Genomic DNA, 14,480 nt, shown 5'->3' with positions numbered 1-14,480 from the left:
TGGCAACAGAAGACAAAGTGGTACATACACACAATGGTATATTACTCAGCCATCAAAAAGGACAAGATCCTGATATTTACAACAGTATGGATGTACCTAGAGGGTATTGTGCTAAGCAAAATAAGTCAGACAGAGAAAAACAAATACTGTATCTCCAGGGATGAATCCTTGAAAAATGCCCTACATATTCAAATTTTAATGCAGGACCAGAAGCAACAGTTTTAGCATGTATCACCACGATATAAAATAAAATCTTTAAAAAAAAAAGGGAAATAGGACAACAGCAGTTAGGGTAAAAAGACTTAACAATTGTCTTGTTCATCATCACCAGCACCACACCAGTTACACGTCTGACCCCCAGGCCAGCATAGCAGATGTGAGGACAGGTCCAGGCAGAGAAAGTGTTACTTGTCACATTTTTTGAAAAATGATAAACAGAAGGGATACCTGGGTGACTAGGCTGGTTGAGCAGCCAACTCTTGATCTCACCTTGGGTCTTGATCTCACGGTGGTGAGTTTGAGTTTCACACTGGGCTCTGCACTGGGTGTGGAGCCTGCTTAAAACTAAACTAAACTAAACTAAACTAAACTAAACTAAAATAACACCTCTGTCAAAAGTACGTGAATTCACAACTTACATGTAAGTCAAGTTCTACTTGTTCTAAGACAGCATGAAAACCAAGATGTCGTTATCAAGACAGGAAGAAAGATAAATTGTGTATTCCATGTGCCGTGAGATGACCCCAACTGCATCCAAGTCAGCCATGGCCCTCCACACATATGCAAAAGAGGGTATATTATCCCCATTAGCACAGAGGAAACCAAGGCTCAGAGAGGTTAAAAGAAAAAAAAAAAGAGTCCAAGATCATAGCATCATTTAGCAGCATAGCCAGAATGTATAGGAATTACCTCAAAACAGGCCACACTAGTGGAAGAATACCTTAGTGTGGAGTTATGAAAACCCAGGTAGAACACTGCCTCAGAAAGGCAGATAATCAATAAAGGAAAAGTAAAGAGGCGCCTGGGTGGCTCAGTCGGTTAAGCATCTGCATTGGGCTCAGGTCATAATCCTGGGATCTTGCCCTATGTCAGGCTTCCTGCTCAGCAGGGAGTCTGCTTATCCCTCTGCCTCTGCTCCCCATTCATTCTCATAAACAAACAAATCAATAAAATCTTACCCCAAAAAAGGAAAAATAAAGATTATAAGCTTACAATAAAGATATGAATGATGAGTCAAAGCTTTCAGTGACACACACACACCTGCCTACAGTTCTCTGGCTAAAACATGGGTGGAAATGATGGGGTTAGAAGAACAGGAGGCACATAGGCCCGGACAGCACAGACCCAGCAGATGGAGAATCCTGGTATAGGTTTAGCTAGCTTTCATTGTCCTTTAAAATGTCAAAACTAAAGAAATCTGGTAGGGTTATTGAAGTCTGATCCTGGGGGATGCCTGGTTGGCTCAGTCTGTTAGGCAGCAGCCTAACATGACTCAGGTCATGATCACAGGGTCCTGGGATCAAGTCCGGCATCAGACTCCTTACCCAACCAGGAGCCTGCCTCTCCCTCTGCCTGTTGCTCCCCCTGCTTGTGCTCTCTCACTGACAAATAAATAATCTTTAAAAAGAAAGAAGAAAGAAAAAAAGAAAAGAAAAATAAAATCTGATCCACAGTATAGAACAACACAAAGGATGGTACTTTCTTGGGCTGATTTCTGTTTGTTTGATTTTAAGTAGGCTCCACAGCCAGCATGGACACTAGTGCAGGGTTTGATCTCTCAGGACCCTAAGACCATGAACTGAGCCAAAGGCAAACAATCGATTAAGCCACCCAGGCACCCCACTTTCTTGGGTTCTAATGGGACTTTTCCTAGGTTCTAATCCTAGCTGTACTGGCTGCCAGGGGGAATGAAGTCCAGCACCACAAGAAAAGCATCCCAATGCAGCAGTCCTCTGCAGAAGATTTGCTGGTGGCTGCCATCATCAGAGTCAGTGGGTGAAGTTGTTGAAGCACAGTGGGAACAATGATAGCCACTGCCTTTTGGGTGTCACTGAATCATCCTACTCATCTTCAGGAAGCCTGGCCCTTCTCCAGTCAACGCAGCAAAAGCAAACTTGTTAGAAGAACAGGGGAGGGGGTCATCTCCCTCCCTCCCAGAAACTGAAGCAACCAGCCAAACAGTGCAGCACTGGAGTAAAAATAAAAATATGAAGGAATGTGGGGGCACCTGGGTAGCTCAGACTGTTAAGCATCTGCCTTTGGGTCAGGTCCTGATCTCAGAGACCTGGGATCTGAGACCCACATCAGGCTCCCTGCTCAGTGAGGAGTCTCCCTTTCCTTCTCCCTCTGCCCCTGATCCTAGCTCATTCTCTCTCTTTCTCTCTCTCTCAAATAAATAAAATCTTTAAAATAAGAAATTTAAAAATGAAGGAAGGAATCAAAATGCAGAATTCAGAAACAGAACTACAGATATAAAAACTACATATAAAAACCTGAAATATGACCCGGTGAGTGAGGAAGGATTATTAAATCATGATACTGTATGAATTGATTGCCAATTTTTTCTTAGAACATAGAGCACACTGCACTACCCCAAAACAAAAACACAAAATTAGGATTGAATACAAAAACAAAATTATCAGTGTTATTCCATCAAGTGTTTCTCTAACCTACTGATCAAAACCTCAGTTCATCCTCCAAAAGAATCTGGGCACCACCTCAGCACAAATGAACACATTTTCAGGCCACAGTTCACACTGCTCCAGTCCCCACTCTAAGTCCTGAGCCATGGGCTTCTCCAGGCAAAGCCACCAACAACTATGTCAGGGCCCCTGCCCTAGAAATCCCCAAACCCAACCACTTCACAACAGGGAGACTCAGGGAGATTCAAATGGGCAGAAACATGGGACTTTGACCTTTTTTTTTTTAATTAAAAGAAAAATACAGCAAGAAACATTTCTAGCACAAAGTGAAGAGCCAATCTCTCACAATGTCGAGAGTATTAGAATTATCAATACACCATCAATAGTTTGATAGGTCAAACAGGCCAAAAGCTGGAAACACCAGAGGAAATGCTCACAGCAAACAGACCTGAAAGCCAGGGCCTGGACCGGCTGACATGGCTCTGCTGCTTACCACAGCGAGAAAGTGTAACTTTCCTGGGCCTCAACTTCCCTCCTGGCCAGCAGAAAAGTGGCAACACCACAAAACTCATGTCTGGTCGGGGATTACGTGAAAGGAGAATGCTCAGTGAGAGCCCCGCCACACCACCCGTCCAGCCACAGTCTGTGCCCAGTGAATGGGAATTTCCTCTACTGCAGCCACATGAAGAGCGGAAGGATCTGCACAAGATGCCTGTTTATTTACCAGTCACAAAACCACATTCTGCCACAAGCAGAGAGGGCAAGAGACCCCAAGAGATGGGAATATCCCTCACCCTTCCTGGACCAGGCTTTCAAGACAAGTTGGAAAGCCCACAGCAGCTCTGCCACTGACTCTGAATGAGCCTTTGGAAGACAACACCATCCCAAACAACAGTTTAATTTACTTCTCTTTAAAATGCAGTGAAACAAGGTCTTGGCTACATCTTCATAAATTAACAGCTTAGGAGGCTAAACCCCAATGATTTAGTTATGTCCCCAGCAGGCACACCCCCACTCGTGGGCAGCTTCAGGGAGAAAGAGTGCTCCCCATCCATGAGGACACTCTGACATTCATCTGCCTGAAGATGCTTCCAACCCATGGGCATTTACTCCCTGGAACCCTCCCCATCTAAGTTCCTCTCTGGATGCTGCACGAAGCAATTTCCTCACACCCCCATCACCACTGGCGACACCGCAGCTACCCCTGAGCCTTCAAGCAGGGTGCACCTGTCTTTGCTGCCAAGCGTCCCATCAGCCCAGCTCCATCACTGATTTCTGTACCCATAATTAATTAACTTATGCATGTATGTATTTATTTATTTTTACAGATTCATTTATTTTAGAGAGAGAGAGAGACAGAGACAGAGATACAGAGAGAGCACACACACACAAATACAGGGATATAGAACCTCCAGCAGATTCTACACTGAGAGCAGAGCACACCTCAGGGCTCAATCCCACCACCCTGAGATCATGACCTTAGCTGAAACCAAGAGTTGGATGCTTCAACGACTGAGCCACCAGGCACCCCTCTGTACCCTTAATCTTAAGAAAAGACAGACACCGCTTCTGTCAGCCAAGGCCTCATAAGCCATCTGTCACACAGCCAAAGCTTCCAGAGGGTAGGACCAGGTCTGAAACACCAGTGATGCCAGAGTATCACCATAAAACTACAATCTAGTGAGTACCAGGCTCTGCTCTAAGCTCCTAATATGGCCTTCTATTTGGTACCCCTCACAGACCTACATGCTAGGTATTATCCCCAGTGCACAGAGGAGGACACTGAGGTCCATGGCTTACCCAAGCGATCTACTTTTATGTGGCAGCAGCAGGGGCTTGAACCCAAGTCTGTGACTCCAAGGCCCCTCTGTCAACTCTGCTACTCATGCAGCCCCAACACAGTCATCAAATACCTCCCTAAACCCTCATACCTCCTGTGAAAAAGCATGGTCTTCTCCCATTTCCCAGATGGGAAGAAAGCTGGCTTGAGCCAGATATAGTGACCTGCCCATGATGGTACAGGCGATGTTCCCCCTGATCTCCCTCCAACACCCATGTCATTCTGCACGAGGCCCCATGGGGTCCTTCATGCTTTCAGTGGAAAACTCTGGTGAGACCACCAGTCTCCTGGCAGGCCTTCATCTTGACCCTGGAGGACAGGACCAGTTAGGAGAAACCGGCTAGTTAAGCCTCTGAAATGGGGTCCTACCACCCAGGAAAACCCCCTTATCTCCAGGGCATCGCCCATGTGAATTAGCTGGCTTTGTAGAGGGCTCCACAAGCACCAGCCTTGCTGAGTCACTTTCTCTAAGGTGGTGGCTGAGACAAAAAGGACCCAGGAAAGAAAGGCATAGGCTGTTGTGGAACTCTAGTGCTTTGGCATCAACAATTAATGTGAGCAGCTGCCTCTGATCACCAGATCTGCATTTTATGTGGGACACACTGTTCAAAGTTTACAACCCCCATCTCTGTAACCTTCACGACAACCCCCGGAGCTCCCTGCACCATCATTACCACCTCACAGACAAGGAGACAAGTCATGGGGGGTGTGTAGAATGATGCAGCTCTGTGCTGGGGTCAACCTGGGGAGGACTCCCACAGGCTTGCTCTTCCCACTGCTTGCAGAAGCAGCTGAAAAAAATGGGTTTTTCAGTTTGCATTATGTAGAGTGGAAAAGTCAACCATAAAGGTCATTCGATTTTTAAATGGGTTATTCCTCAGGATAAAAACAGTTCCAAAAAGTAATTTCCTAGAAGTTCAACATATTCCTCTTTCCAGGTGCCTAGAATGTGATGGAATGTTGTTAAAATAAGTTCTGGCCCATCAGATGCCAGACAGAAACTGGAAGTAAGCTGTTGCAGGTCCCCAAAGGCTCCGTCACAACCCTAAGGAGAAGACATATAGCTTTCACTGTCCCAAAGTGGTTATGTTTAAAAAAAAAATAGGCACAGGTGGAACATTTTAAATTACAGACTTTCAATTCAGGGGTAGTGGGGGCAGGGGGGTGTCCCTCCACTAGCCACAAATGTTTCAGCTATATATAGTGACTTACCAAAGTGACTCATCACAAGTACCGACAAGGCGATTGACAGGCAACTGACCGATGAGGAAGGTATTCGGACCACTTAACAAAACCAGCACAACTTAGAATCTTCATTATTAAGAAGAGAAAACCGGGCTTTGTTACCTGGGACTGGTTTTCTGGGACTTGTTTTTAACCTACTTGCTCTTAACAATTACCCATGAGGGAGGAGGAGTCAAGATGGCGGCGGAGAAGTAGCAGGCTGAGACTATTTCAGCTAGCCGGAGATCAGCTAGATAGCTTATCTAAAGATTGCAAACACCTGAAAATCCATCGGCAGATCAAAGAGAAGAAGAACAGCAATTCTGGAAACAGAAAAACAACCACTTTCCGAAAGGTAGGACCGGCGGAGAAGTGAATCCAAAGCGACGGGAAGATAGACCCCGGGGGGAGGGGCCAGGTCCCGGCAAGCGGCGGAGCAACCGCGCACAAAATCAGGACTTTTAAAAGTCTGTTCCACTGAGGGACATCGCTCCAGAGGCTACTCGGGGCAAAGCCCACACGGGGTCAGCGTGGCCTCAGGGCCCGCAGGGTCACAGAAGGATCGGGGGTGTGTCTGAGTGTCGCAGAGCTTGCAGGTATTGGAACGGGAAAGCCGGCTACAGAGACAGAGCCAACAGTAAGCACGCAGCTCGGGGTGACCTAGAACCGGTCGCAGGCTCAGTGAGCTCGGAGCGCGGCCGGAGGTCAGGCAGACAGGAGTGACTGGGTGCTGTTCTCTGAGGGCGCACTGAGGAGTGCGGCCCTGGGCTCTCGGTTCCTCCGGGCCAGAGACTAGGAGGCCGCCATTTGTATTCCTGTCCTCCGGAACTCTACGGAAAGCGCTCAGGGAACAAAAGCTCCTGATAGCAAACCCGAGCGGATTACTCACCCCAGCCCCGGATAAGGGCGGTGTAATTCCGCCTGGGGCAGACACTTGAGAATCACTACAACAGGCCCTTCCCCCAGAAGATCAACAAGAAATCCAGGCGAGACCAAGTTCACCTACCAAGGAGTGCGGTTTCAATACCAAGGAGAGCAGCAGAATTCCAGAGGAGGAGAAAGCCTAGCACGGAACTCATGGCTTTTTCCCTGTGATTTTTTTTTTTTTAGTCTTGCAGTTAATTTAATTTTTTTCTTTTTCATTTTTTGTTTTTTTTTTCTCGCCTTCGGGTAAAATTTTTTTAAACTGTTACCTTTTTCTTTTTTAACGATTTTTTACTAGTTTATCTAATATATATATATTTTCTTTTTTATATTTTTCTTAGGTGTGTTCTTTTTTTAAATTCTTCTCTTTTTCTTCTTTTTTCTTTTTTTTTCTTTCTTCTTTTTTGAACCTCTTTTTATCCCCTTTCTCCCCCCTCACGATTTTGGATCTCTTCTAATTTGGTTAAAGCATATTTTCCTGGGGTTGTTGCCACCCTTTTAGTATTTTACTTGCCCCTTCATATACTCTTATCTGGACAAAATGACAAGACGGAAAAATTCAACACAAAAAAAAGAACAAGAGGCAGTACCGAAGGCTAGGGACATAATCAATACAGACATTGGTAATATGTCAGATCTAGAGTTCAGAATGACAATTCTCAAGGTTCTAGCCGTGCTCGAAAAAGGCATGGAAGATATTAGAGAAACCCTCTCGAGAGATATAAAAGCCCTCTCTGGAGAAATAAAAGAACTAAAATCTAACCAAGTTGAAATCAAAAAAGCTATTAATGAGGTGCAATCAAAAATGGAGGCTCTCACTGCTAGGATAAATGAGGCAGAAGAAAGAATTAGTGATATAGAAGACCAAATGACAGAGAATAAAGAAGCTGAGCAAAAGAGGGACAAACAGCTACTGGACCACGAGGGTAGAATTCGAGAGATAAATGACACCATAAGACGAAACAACATTAGAATAATTGGGATTCCAGAAGAAGAAGAAAGAGAGAGGGGAGCAGAAGGTATACTGGAGAGAATTATTGGGGAGAATTTCCCCAATATGGCAAAGGGAATGAGCATCAAAATTCAGGAGGTTCAGAGAACGCCCCTCAAATTCAATAAGAATAGGACCACACCCCTGTCACCTAATAGTATAATTTACTAGTCTCAGTGACAAAGTGAAAATCCTGAAAGCAGCCCGGGAAAAGAAGTCTGTAACATACAATGGTAAAAATATTAGATTGGCAGCTGACTTATCCACAGAGACCTGGCAGGTCAGAAAAAGCTGGCATGATATTTTCAGAGCACTAAACGAGAAAAACATGCAGCCCAGAATACTTTATCCAGCTAGGCTATCATTGAAAATAGAAGGAGAGATTAAAAGCTTCCAGGACAAACAACAACTGAAAGAATTTGCAAACACCAAACGAGCTCTACAGGAAATCTTGAAAGGGGTCCTCTAAGCAAAGAGAGAGCCTACAAGTGGTAGATCAGAAAGGAACAGAGACCATATACAGTAACAGTCACCTTACAGGCAATACAATGGCCCTAAATTCATATCTCTCAATCGTTACCCTGAATGTTAATGGGCTAAATGCCCCTGTCAAAAGACACAGGGTATCAGAATGGATAAAAAAAAAAACAAAACCCATCTATATGTTGCCTCCAAGAAACTCATTTTAAGCCCGAAGACACCTCCAGATTTAAAGTGAGGGGGTGGAAAAGAATTTACCATGCTAATGGTCATCAGAAGAAAGCAGGAGTGGCAATCCTTATATCAGATCAATTAGATTTTAAGCCAAAGACTATAATAAGAGATGAGGAAGGACACTATATCATACTCAAAGGGTCTGTCCAACAAGAAGATTTAACAATTTTAAATATCTATGCCCCCAACATGGGAGCAGCCAACTATATAAACCAATTAATAACAAAATCAAAGAAACACATCAACAATAATATAATAATAATAGGGGACTTTAACACTCCCCTCACTGAAATGGACAGATCATCCAAGCAAAAGATCAGCAAGTAAATCAAGGTCTTAAATGACACACTGGACCAGATGGCCATCACAGATATATTCAGAACATTTCATCCCAAAGCAACAGAATACACATTCTTCTCTAGTGCACATGGAACATTCTCCAGAATAGATCACATCCTCGGTCCTAAATCAGGACTCAACCGGTATCCAAAGATTGGGATCATTCCCTGCATATTTTCAGACCACAATGCTCTAAAGCTAGAACTCAACCACAAAAGGAAGTTTGGAAAGAACCCAAATACATGGAGACTAAAAAGCATCCTTCTAAAGAATGAATGGGTCAACCAGGAAATTAAAGAAAAATTGAAAAAAATCATGGAAACAAATGATAATGAAAATACACAGTTCAAAATCTGTGGGACACAACAAAGGCAGTCCTGAGAGGAAAATATATAGCGGTACAAGCCTTTCTCAAGAAACAAGAAAGGTCTCAGGTACACAACCTAACCCTACACCTAAAGGAGCTGGAGAAAGAACAAGAAAGAAACTCTAAGCCCAGCAGGAGAAGAGAAATCATAAAGATCAGAGCAGAAATCAATGAAATAGAAACCAAAAAAACAATAGAACAAATCAATGAAAGTAGGAGCTGGTTCTTTGAAAGAATTAATAAAATTGATAAACCCCTGGCCCGACATATCAAAAAGAAAAGAGAAAGGACCCAAATAAATAAAATCATGAATGAAAGAGGAGAGATCACAACTAACACCAAAGAAATGCAAACTATTATAAGAACATACTAAGAGCAACTCTACGCCAATAAATTTGACAATCTGGAAGAAATGGATGCATTCCTAGAAACATATAAACGACCACAACTGAACCAGGAAGAAATAGAAAGCCTGAAAAGACCCATAACCAGTAAGGAGATTGAAACAGTCATTAAAAATCTCCAAATAAACAAAAGCCCAGGGCCAACCAGCTTCCCGGGGGAATTCTACCAAACATTTAGAGAAGAACTAATTCCCATTCTCCTGAAAGTGTTCCAAAAAATAGAAATGGAAGGAAAACTTCCAAACTCATTTTATGAGGCCAGCATCACCTTGATCCCAAAACCAGACAAGGATCCCACCAAATAAGAGAGCTATAGACCAATATCCTTGATGAACACAGATGCGAAAATACTCAACAAAATACTAGCCAATAGGATTCAACAGTACATTAAAAGGATTATTCACCACGACCAAGTGGGATTTATTCCAGGGCTGCAAGGTTGGTTCAACATCCGCAAATCAGTCAATGTGATACAACACATCAATAAAAGAAAGAACAAGAACCATATGATACTCTCAATAGATGCTGAAAAAGCATTTGACAAAGTACAGCATCCCTTCCTGATCAAAACTCTTCAAAGTGTAGGGATAGAGGGCACATACCTCAATATCATCAAAGCCATCTATGAAAAACCCACCGCAAATATCATTCTCAATGGAGAAAAACTGAAGGCTTTTCCGCTAAGGTCTGGAACACGGCAGGGATGTCCATTATCACCATTGCTATTCAACATAGTACTAGAGGTCCTAGCCTCAGCAATCAGACAACAAAAGGAAATTAAAGGCATCCAAATCGGCAAAGAAGAAGTCAAATTATCACTCTTCGCAGATGATATGATAGTATATGTGGTAAACCCAAAAGACTCCACTCCAAAACTGCTAGAACTTATACAGGAATTCAATAAAGTGTCAGGATATAAAATCAATGCACAGAAATCAGTTGCATTTCTCTACACCAACAGCAAGACAGAAGAAAGAGAAATTAAGGAGTCAATCCCATTTACAATTGCACCCAAAACCATAAGATACCTAGGAATAAACCTAACCAAAGAGACACAGAATCTATACTCAGAAAACTATAAAGTACTCATGAAAGAAATTGAGGAAGACACAAAGAAATGGAAAAATGTTCCATGCTCCTGGATTGGAAGAATAAATATTGTGAAAATGTCTATGCTACCTAAAGCAATCTACACATTTAATGCAATTCCTATCAAAGTACCATCCATCTTTTTCAAAGAAATGGAACAAATAATTCTAAAATTTATATGGAACCAGAAAAGACCTCGAATAGCCAAAGGGGATATTGAAAAAGAAAGCCAACGTTGGTGGCATCACAATTCCGGACTTCAAGCTCTATTACAAAGCTGTCATCATCAAGACAGCATGGTACTGGCACAAAAACAGACACATAGATCAATGGAACAGAATAGAGAGCCCAGAAATAGACTCTCAACTCTATGGTCAACTAATCTTCGACAAAGCAGGAAAGAATGTCCAATGGAAAAAAGACAGCCTCTTCAATAGATGGTGCTGGGAAAATTGGACAGCCACATGCAGAAAAATGAAATTGGACCATTTCCTTACACCACACACAAAAAACAGACTCAAAATGGATGAAGGACCTCAATGTGCGAAAGGAATCCATCAAAATCCTTGAGGAGAACACAGGCAGCAACCTCTTCGACCTCAGCCACAGCAACATCTTCCTAGGAACAATGCCAAAGGCAAGGATAGCAAGGCCAAAAATGAACTACTGGGGGATTTCATCAAGATCAAAAGCTTTTGCACAGCAAAGGAAACAGTTTAACAAAATCAAAAGAGAACTGACAGAATGGGAGAAGATATTTGCAAACGACATATCAGATAAAGGACTAGTGTCCAGAATCTATAAAGAACTTAGCAAACTCAACACCAAAGAACAAATAATCCAATCAAGAAATGGGCAGAGGACATGAACAGACATTTCTGCAAAGAGGACATCCAGGTGGCCAACAGACACATGAAAAAGTGCTCCATATCACTCGGCATCAGGGAAATACAAATCAAAACCACAATGAGATATCACCTCACACCAGTCAGAATGGCTAAAATCAACAAGTCAGGAAATGAAAGATGCTGGCGAGGATGCGGAGAAAGGGGAACCCTCCTACACTGTTGGTGGGAATGCAAGCTGGTGCAGCCACTCTGGAAAAACAGCATGGAGGTTCCTCAAAATGTTGAAAATAGAACTGCCCTATGACCCAGCAATTGCACTATTGGGTATTTACCCTAAAGATACAAAGGTAGTGATCCAAAGGGGCACGTGCACCTAAGTGTTTATAGCAGCAATGTCCACAATAGCCAAACTATGGAAAGAACCTAGATGTCCATCAACAGATGAATGGATCAAGAAGATGTGGTATATATATACACAATGGAATACTATGCAGCCATCAAAAGAAATGAAATCTTACCATTTGTGACAACATGGATGGAACTAGAGCGTATCATGCTTAGCGAAATAAGTTAAGCAGAGAAAGACAACTATCATATGATCTCCCTGATATGAGGAAGTGGTGATGTAACATGGGGGCTTAAGTGGGTACGAGAAGAATAAATGAAACAAGATGGGATTGGGAGGGAAACAAACCCATAAGTGACTCTTAATCTCACAAAACAAACTGAGGGTTGCTGGGGGGAGCGGGTTTGGGAGAAGGGGGTGGGATTATGGACATTGGGGAGGGTATGTGCTTTGGTGAGTGCTGTGAAGTGTGTAAACCTGGTGATTCACAGACCTGTACCCCTGGGAATAAAAATATATGTTTATAAAAATAAAAATTAAAAAAAAAAAGAGAAAAAACCATTATTAAACACTCGCCAGGCACCAAACACGCTAGGCACTGTCACACGCTCTACTCATCACAAGGCTGCCAAACTCAGTGCAGAAACTGAGGCTGAGTAAGTCACCTAAGGTCATGCAGCACCAGAAACTGGATTCCAACCAGGTCTGACATCAAAGCCCACCCCAGCTTGCTGCAATGCTTCAGAACCTAAGCTTTGTGATGATCAATAAACTACATGCTTAACAATGTTTACACATCTGTGTTAGAATTCAGGGAACGGGGGCACCTGGGTGGCTCAGTGGGTTAAAGCCTCTGCCTTCGGCTCAGGTCGTGATCCCAGGGTTCTGGAATTGAGCCCCACATCGGGCTCTCTGCTCAGCCGGGAGCCTGATTCCCTCTCTCTCTCTCTGCCTGCCTCTCTGTCAGCTTGTGATCTCCGTCTGTCAAATAAAAAAAATAATAATTTAAAAAAATTAAAAAAAAAAGAATTCAAGGAAAGGTTTTTTAAAATGACATACACAAGGGGAAAAAATAATGCAGGTTCTGGAGGCAGGCTGCCCAGGGTTCAAATCTTGGCTCCTCCACTTGCAAGCTGTGTGACCTTGGACTCCTTTAGCTCCCCTGTGCCCCATATTTCCATGCATTAAAATGGTAGCCATAACAGACCCTATCTCCTAAGGCAAATAAAGCATTTTGATTTTGTTGTTGTTTTAAGATTTTATTATTTATTTGACAGAGAGAGAGAGACAGGGTGAGAGGGAACACACACACGAGGAGTGTGAAAGGGAGAATCAGGCTACCCACTGAGCAGGAAGCCTGGTGAGGATTAGATCCCAGCACCCTGGGAGAATAACCTCAGCTGAACAACTGAGCCACCCAGGTGCCCACAAATAAAACATTGAGAATCATTCCTGGCAGGAGTTAAACCTCAGAAGATGTGGGCTGGTGTTACTTCTTGCTGGGCACTAGATAGGGTCAGCAGCCTCTGGCCCACTGTTTTAGCAACTCATTTGCATAAAAAAAAGCCCAGGCTCAGCCACTTTGTGCTTACCCTATGGTTTCTTCTTTCCTGTCACTAACATCTCTCCTCACTCCTACTCTGTGGCACTAAGCTCTGGGCCTCAACTTCCCATCTGTCAAATGAGGTGAGAGGAGCCCAGCTGATCTATCTGAGGTCCTTCCAGCTGGGCAACCTAGGATTCTTGGTAACTCAGGGCCCAGAAATTTCAGAACCATCCTAACACAAACATTACCAGATGACACCCACTCGTTTTTAGTCTCAATCTTCTCTTCCGTATTATGTATAAATGCTTATTTTCATGGCAAATCTTCTCCAAGATCCCAGAGCTCCACGAGCACCCAGAATAGGCTGGGCAGGCATCCCAAGTGCTGAGGCTGGGGACATGATGGTCAGAAGCTCTGACCCCCAGGGGAGACGGATTCCAAATCAAGCTGCTCTGATAAACAGGTCCTCCCTGTTAGAGAGGATTTCAACAGAGCACAGTTAAGAGGAAGTGCAGGCATGAAAACTCAGAACTTGGCCCACTGGACAGAGGGCAGTAGGACAGTGGGCCCGAGGGGTGACAGAGGGATGGAGAGGAACGGCACGATCAACAGAGGCCAGCCAAGGCAGCACTGATGCTCAATGTGAGAGGGTGGGCTGGGGACACACTGTGAAAATGGTTTCATAGGCAGGAAGCAAGCCCAGCTCAGCACAAAGCAAAGTCCTGAGCAGGAACCTTCTGGGACCAGGTTGGACACTAAGGTGAGCTGAAAATGTCTGTGGGACCCAGTGCAGTCTGAATCTCACCCCATGCCTCTCACAGGCTGGGTGACCCCCGGACCAGTTATGCTACATCCTTTAATGTTTCCTAAAGGGTATATTCACTCCATAAACCCTGAGCCATGTTCTCATTTCGGTGAGTGTGGGAGGCCGCAAATAAGGCTTGAGACGAGAACCAAACCAGAACCCTGACTTGTGCCTCCTTTAAAGTCCAAATAACCTAACAAAAGGTTTAGGATGGGAAAAGTTGAGTAGCACTGAGAAAGGGTCTGTGCTATGTGTGTTGTACGCTCGACTACATGACTTCCCACACGCTTGCTAAACAAATGAGAAACAATTCGGTTGGGGCTAACAATTTGGTTGCTGGTCCTTGCTGCCTTAGTACAGCCCATAAATTACTTTCAGGTTTGCTGTATTTGTACTGGCAT

Source organism: Mustela putorius, unplaced genomic scaffold, assembly GCF_011764305.1.
Source record: "Mustela putorius furo isolate JIRA1106 unplaced genomic scaffold, ASM1176430v1.1 tig00000117_pilon_pilon_pilon, whole genome shotgun sequence".
Classification (NCBI taxonomy): Eukaryota; Metazoa; Chordata; class Mammalia; order Carnivora; family Mustelidae; genus Mustela; species Mustela putorius.
This window is presented reverse-complemented; position numbering follows the sequence as displayed.